This window comes from Alligator mississippiensis, chromosome 1, assembly GCF_030867095.1.
Source record: "Alligator mississippiensis isolate rAllMis1 chromosome 1, rAllMis1, whole genome shotgun sequence".
In the NCBI taxonomy this organism is placed as follows: Eukaryota; Metazoa; Chordata; order Crocodylia; family Alligatoridae; genus Alligator; species Alligator mississippiensis.
The window spans coordinates 471136896-471143465 of NC_081824.1; the positions used below are offsets into that span (position 1 = coordinate 471136896).

Genomic DNA, 6570 nt, shown 5'->3' on the forward strand with positions numbered 1-6570 from the left:
GCGGGGGGAGAACAACAACAACCACCACCCGCACACCGCACCCACCGGGCATCGGGGGAAGGACCGGAGCGTGCCACCGCAGGACCCTTCCAGGCACAACAGGTGCATTTTCACGCAACAGGGATGTCCACTGACACACAATTAAGCGTGTGCACAGAAACAGTGAAGCGCAATCACGTGCAAGCCTGTTCTAGTTGTTAGCTGTGAGCTAGCTGAGAACAACTAAGACGAAGCAAAGGAGAGGCGCCGCAGCCGAAACCGGAAAGGAAGGTTTTGCTCTCTTTCGGTCGTCTGCAGCTCCTTCACAGGCAACAATTAAGGGTGTTCCTGTTCCACTACCGGTGGGTGGGTTCGCGCTCAGTGATTAACGGGTGTTCAATCACAACTGAAGCACAATCACACTCTCACAGGCAACAATTAAGGGTGTTCCTGTTCCACTACCAGTGGGTGGGTTTGCGCTCAGTGATTAACGGGTGTTCAATCACAACTGCAGACACTCACACTCTCACAGGCAACAATTAAGGGTGTTCCCGTTCAAATACCGGTGGGTGGGCTCACGCTCAGTGATTAACGGGTGTTCAAGCACAACTGCAAACATTCACACTCTCACAGGCAACAATTAAGGGTGTTCCCATTATACTGGTGGGTGGGCTCACACTCAGTGATTAACGCGTGTTCAAGCACAACTGAAGCACAATCACAGTCTCACAGGCAACAATTAAGGGTGTTCCCGTTCAAATACCGGTGCGTGGGCTCACACTCAGTGATCAACGGGTGTTCAAGCACAACTGAAGCACAATCACAGTCTCACAGGCAACAAGGGTGTTCCCGTTCAAATACTGGTGCGTGGGCTCACACTCAGTGATCAACGGGTGTTCAAGCACAACTGAAGCACAATCACACTCACGGGCAACAATTAAGGGTGTTCCTGTTCAAATACAACCGGTTGGGCTCACACTCAGTGATTAACTGTGTTCAAGCACAACTGAAGCACATTCCCGCTCTGCCACTAAGCACGGTGGCACCGACCAGTGAAGCGCATTGCCCCTCGGGGATTAGAGCCCGTTCCCCCTCAGGGATCAGCAGCTGCCCTTTTGATCCCTGCCCCTTTGACAAGGGCTCCCAGTGTACCCGTCTCTGCTCAGGGGCTTGCTGCTGCTGCTGCTGCTGCTGCTGCTGTTGCTGTGCTGCTGCTGGCGGGGAGATCAGGGCTGGAGGAACGCCCCGCGAGACGCTGTCGTCATCGCGCTCACTCCGGCTTTGAGCAAATCATCTCTCCTCTCATGGCCAGCGAGGAGGAGGCGAGAGGCAGGGCAGTGTTGAGAGGGCATGAATGGGGGGGCCTTTGGGCTACGTGGGGGAGGGTGGGGGGGGTGCTTCGGACCAGTTGGGCACGAGATATTGCGGAAGGACTTTTCCGTGTGGGTTTCTGGTGCCAGAAGCTGCAGGTGACGACTGTGAGCGGAGGGGCCTCCGTGGCAGCTTGCGGTGTGTTTGGGGGGGCTGCCCGTGGGGGCCCCGAGGTTTCCGAGGGGCTCACGGTATCGCTTCTCGGCCTTTTGGCTAAGATCAAGTGTAGTATCTGTTCTTATCAGTTTAATATCTGATATGTCCTCGATGTGAGGACTTTATATTAAATGGATTTTTGGAACTGGGAGATGGACTCGGAGCTTGCTCCATCCACTCCACGCATCGGCCTGGTATTGCAGTGCCTCCAGGAGCGGTGCACCTCCCCTCGGGGAGAACTTGCTGCTGTCAAAAAGTAGATCTCGTCGCTTCGTCAGAGACATCTGGGGGGGCTGGTGCCGGGCAGGGGCCCCCGGCAGTCTGGCAGGCAGGCTACTACTTGTCCGAGAAGGACGGGGTGGCTGGCCTGCCCGGAGGAAAGCGGTCCCTCTGCCTGCACCTGGATGAAGAGCGCGGTCAGCAGCGTGCAGCTGAGGGGGGGGGTGTCAGGGGCAGCCTGCTTGGTGACCCCCTGCGAACAGCTCTGTTACAACGGAAATCCTCTGTCACAGCAGAAATCGGGGGCTTTAGGATGCTGGAAAGCTGTGGATGTTGTCGTCACACTGTTATGAAGCAAAACGAACCAAACTGAACACAGGCGGTACGGTACGGTACGGTACGTCTCAGAGGTCAGATGCGAGCCACAACTGAAAGCTGGAAGGCCTGGGAAGAGCCAGAGGCCGCCACAACACCAAGGCGAGGCTTCTGGAGCACGATGCGCTACACACCAACTACGTGGTGAGCGCATGCATCGTTTTGTCGTCGCGTGGCCTTGGAGCAGGGGGAGATGGACGGTGCGGTGGGAGGAGCGCCCCCCGTGGGCAGGGGAGACGCACAAGCCCCGTCTCCCGGCCCAAGGCTCCTAGTCAAGACTGCCCCCTACAACAGCTTGCCTGGCGCCTCGTGGCTGGTGGCCATACGCAAAAGCATTGTTCTCGTGGTTGGGTGTGAACTAGCTGTGAACAACTGAGAGGCTCCACACCTTTGCAAGGAAGCCTCAGCCCCACGATGGCAGCGTCTCGCATCAACCCTCTCCAGTCCAGCGGGGCCCTGCTCCCAGCGACAGCGCTCTTAGCGGCACACAGGCACGCTGGGAGTCCTTCCCCAGGGGCAGGGTTCAAAGGGGCAGCTGCTATTAAGCTCTAATCCTGAGGAGGAAGGGAAGGCGCGTCACTCGTCTATGCGAATGTGCTTAAACGCTGCGTGTAAACGCGTTTCAACGCTATTAAATCGCTGAGTGTGAACGCACCTAATTGCATTTGAACACGCCTCATCATTGAGCGTGAACACGCTTTAACTGCTGCCTGTGAACGAGCTGAGGATTGAACCAGAGCAAAACCTTTCCAGTTTGGCGTGTGGGGCCTCTCCTCTGCTTCATCTCGGTTGCTCTCAGCGAGCTCACGCCTAACAACAGTTAGACCGCTCGCTGCTGCGCGTGAACAGGCTTCGCTGTTTGTGTGCACACATTTCGTTGCGTGTCCACGTGCTTCGCTGTTGCGTGTGAACGTACTTCATCACGCAGGGTGAACGAGCTTCGTCACCGAGCGTGAACACGCTTCAACGCTGCGCAGGAACAACTCGAATGCAGCGACACCTTTCCAGTTTGGGGCGCGGAGCCTGTGCTTTGCCTCGTTTGAATCGTTCCAGCGTGCTCGCACCCGACCGTCAGACGAGAGCCCCGCTCCCTCGGCTGTCACAAGCAGCCTCCGGCCCCAGGGAAAACTCCCTCTGGCAACGCCACCCACCCCCCGTGGGGCCCACAGCACTGGCATCTGCCTTGCTCATGTTCCCGTCCCCTCACCGCCTCCCTGCCTCTCTCGCCTCCGCGCTGGCTGTTGGAGCACAGGAAGCGGAGACGAGACGCTCTCGGCAGGAAGGTGGAGAAACGCCCCAGCGTGACGACGACATCCTGACTTGAACCCTGCCCCGGCACTGCTCTCCTCCGAACCGTAGCGCGTGGCTTCTGCCCGGCCCTGCTCCGTCCAGGGAGACGCGGGATGGACGCGGGAGGCTGTCCCCGCACAGGAAAACTGCCCGTCTTGGAAGGCGCTGCCAACCAAGGCCTTGTTAAATCCCCAGCGGGAACGGACCGACTGTCAGGAGCTCTCCGTGGGATAAGAGGCTGTCAGCATGCCCGCTGCAAGCACCGCGGCACTGCTAGCGCCATAAGCCATGCCCAGCACGGTCGGTCGGTGATAACACCAGTCCGGAAACTGCCTCCTGGGAGCCTTGAAGACGTGTGGAGCTTGTCAGTTCGGGGGCTGCTGCTAACCAATGCAACAGCCGCAGCACCAATGCAATGGCACAACTAGCATTGGTTGTGGGGCTGGCAATACTAAATACCGTGTAACGTCAACGGGAACTCTTTGTCACACGCTCCGAGAAGTCGCACGTTACGGCGTCCTAAGTAGCAGTGCTGACCCGCCCTGTGGTTTTTCGACAGAAAAACATGCGATCTCCCAAAAGTCTAGACCCACTTCACACGTATCGGGGGAGGGAAAAGCCATGAGAAGCTTATCATATAATAGAAAAAATCAGCTCTAAGGACATGTGCTGTAAGAGGTACTTTTCAAATGTAAATCGTGGAACTCACCAGGCTGCGTAGATGAAAACAGGATACTTTCCCCGCAGTCATCTTAACGGGTACGCTTGTTTTACCGTCAGGATCAACCTAGGAGATGTTTCGAAGAAGGAGTAAGAAAAGGAAAACTCAACGAGAACTAAAATGAATATAGGGACAGCACATAAGGAGAGTAAACCACAGAAAGCCAACCAGTTACGGGCATCCGACTGGCGGCCTGTGGGCTGCGTGCAGCTCCCAAACTCCCAGTCCCGAGTCTGCTTGCCCCATCGCTTCGCTGCTGCTGCTCCCACCAAAATCCCCTTCCCTAGCCCAGCATCTGCTTCCTGCGTGCCCACTTCCCCCCGCCACCCCTTGTGCACTAGGGCCAAGGCAGGGCGGCACAGTCCTGGTGCAAGGGAGTCTGTGGCTGGGGAGGTCCTGCAGACCCCTTTCAGCTCGTGCAGGAGGCGGCTCTGGTGGGCATGCAGCCCCTACAGCATGCGGATAGGGGGGCTGCAGCCCCAGCCACTCAGAAATTGGACGGCTCTGTTGTCAAACAAGACGTTTCAGGAAGCAGCGGTTCTAAACAGAGAGCAGTTACTGGAAAACAAAGGGTAGGGAAGGGAGGAAAAAGAAAGGGGTATGAAGCGAGCTCGCTTACAAAAGCTTACGCACCTCTGATTGACTTAGTCTACGAGGTGAAAGCCTACCCTGCCGTGTAGCACGAGTCTTTCGATGTAGAAACAAGGTAACAGGAGCATCTACAAAGCCCCAGCTGAAAAGGAGCTATAAGAGGGGGTGGCAATCTCCAGCCCACAGGCTTAATCTGGCCCACAAAGAGGTCTGATCTGGTACGTGGGACCCGTCTCACAGGGTTGAGCGGCACTGCCCCTCCGCTCCGCAGCAGCGCGCTCCGCGACCGACCCTGCTGCTCTACCGCAGCGGTTCTCAGTTCGCGGGTTGTGTCCCAAAAGGGGGTCACAAGTGCCTATGAAAGGGTCACGAACAAACTTTAAAACTGGATCAACAAACTTTAAGGGTGGATTGTCTTTTAATGGAGGAAAACGTGGGCAAAGGTGGCTTTTCCCTTGCAGGCTGGCAGAGGTCCAGGGATGCTGGGGGACTATGTGTTAATATGAATCTGGAGAGGGTCTGGGTCAGAAGTACAATAAACCAGTTTAATCTAAATCAGTTCAGTCTAATACTACATCCATCCAGGCTTATCTTAAACCTGTTTCGGCAATCTTGAAAGTGGCTTATGCGCACCATCCTTCTGTTGTGTTCCAGATCTGAACCTGTTTCCAATCTCTTAGACCAGCTTGTGTGTAATTTCTGTCCCAAGCCTAACAGAGGAGTCAAGAATTTAACAGCTAACGACACTACTTGCTTGAAGAACATACCAAATGCATCCAGCAAATGTACTTGTGCAAAGCATTTGCACGTAACAATATACGTTTATATTTCATGCCTTTGAATGGATACGTTCCTTAGGGAACACGTGAGCATTTGATTTTTCAGCAATGAAGTTCTTCAAAACTAAGATGGGAGCCAGGTTGTTCCCTCCAGCCTGTGCAAAGTGGAGGATGAATGCCCCGATCTCTCTGCCAGGGGCCACAGAAGGGTAAATCTAGTATTAAGTAACATCAGCATCAACCACTCTTCAGCCAACTGACTAGCAAGCAAGGAAGCTGCTCAGACGTAACCCACTTGTTTCTCCAAATCAGTTCAATTTGTTGCCGTTTACCTGCGGGGAACAGGCTAGAGAGTCATCCTTCCTCCATGCATGAACTGCCCAGGAGCTCATCCACTGGGAAAAGACAGGGAGACACACACTACTCCTGCCATGCCTCAAGGGGAATTCCCTTTGGCTAAAAACAGACCCAGGACTCTTCCTCCCCCTCTTGGCTCCCTCAAGAGTCTTTCACTTGGGGATCCTACAGGTAAAGTACCCCACTCCCTACCATAAGTACCTGTGACCTGAGATAACAGGACTCCTGGGACAACTGTGACTAATCCATGCTAATTTTCATTCAAGCCTCATGTTTAAATGACTTCTCCCTCCCTCCCCTTTTGATAGGAGTTAAAGACCAGTGATAAAGCCCTTGTTTGCTTTCTGCCTTAGGTACTTACTAGTGCTCCTCTCTCACTGCACCTTTGCGGAGCCTGGAGCGTTAGCTAACAGAAGAGGTTCTGCAGACTAAACAAAGTGTAGGATTTTGCATGCAGCATGTGTGCACACGCACACACATGCACGCACACACGCACACGCAAGGTTGCAAGGTTTTCCAGCATAGCTCCAGCAGAAGGACACTGTCAAAAAGTGGGATGCAAGGAAGGGGGAGGAAATGCAGAGAATTACGCGGTCTGTGGATTCCACAAGCTCAAAATGCATGATATTACTTCACTATAATTGAGCCGGTATTGTTCCAAGGACTAACTTAGGGAAAACAGGTGCAAAGGAACGGGACCGATTCCTAAAGTGAACTGAAATTATTTCCTCC

General features: G+C 54.5%; 1 non-coding gene across 1 annotated transcript; it reads left to right on the forward strand.

Annotated features, from left to right (window-relative positions):
- Positions 1-1543: 1543 nt before the first annotated feature.
- On the forward strand, positions 1544-1734 carry LOC132247790 (U2 spliceosomal RNA). Its single transcript, XR_009459229.1, has one exon. It is a non-coding gene; the product is annotated as a U2 spliceosomal RNA (small nuclear RNA).
- The last annotated feature ends 4836 nt before the right edge of the window (positions 1735-6570 follow it).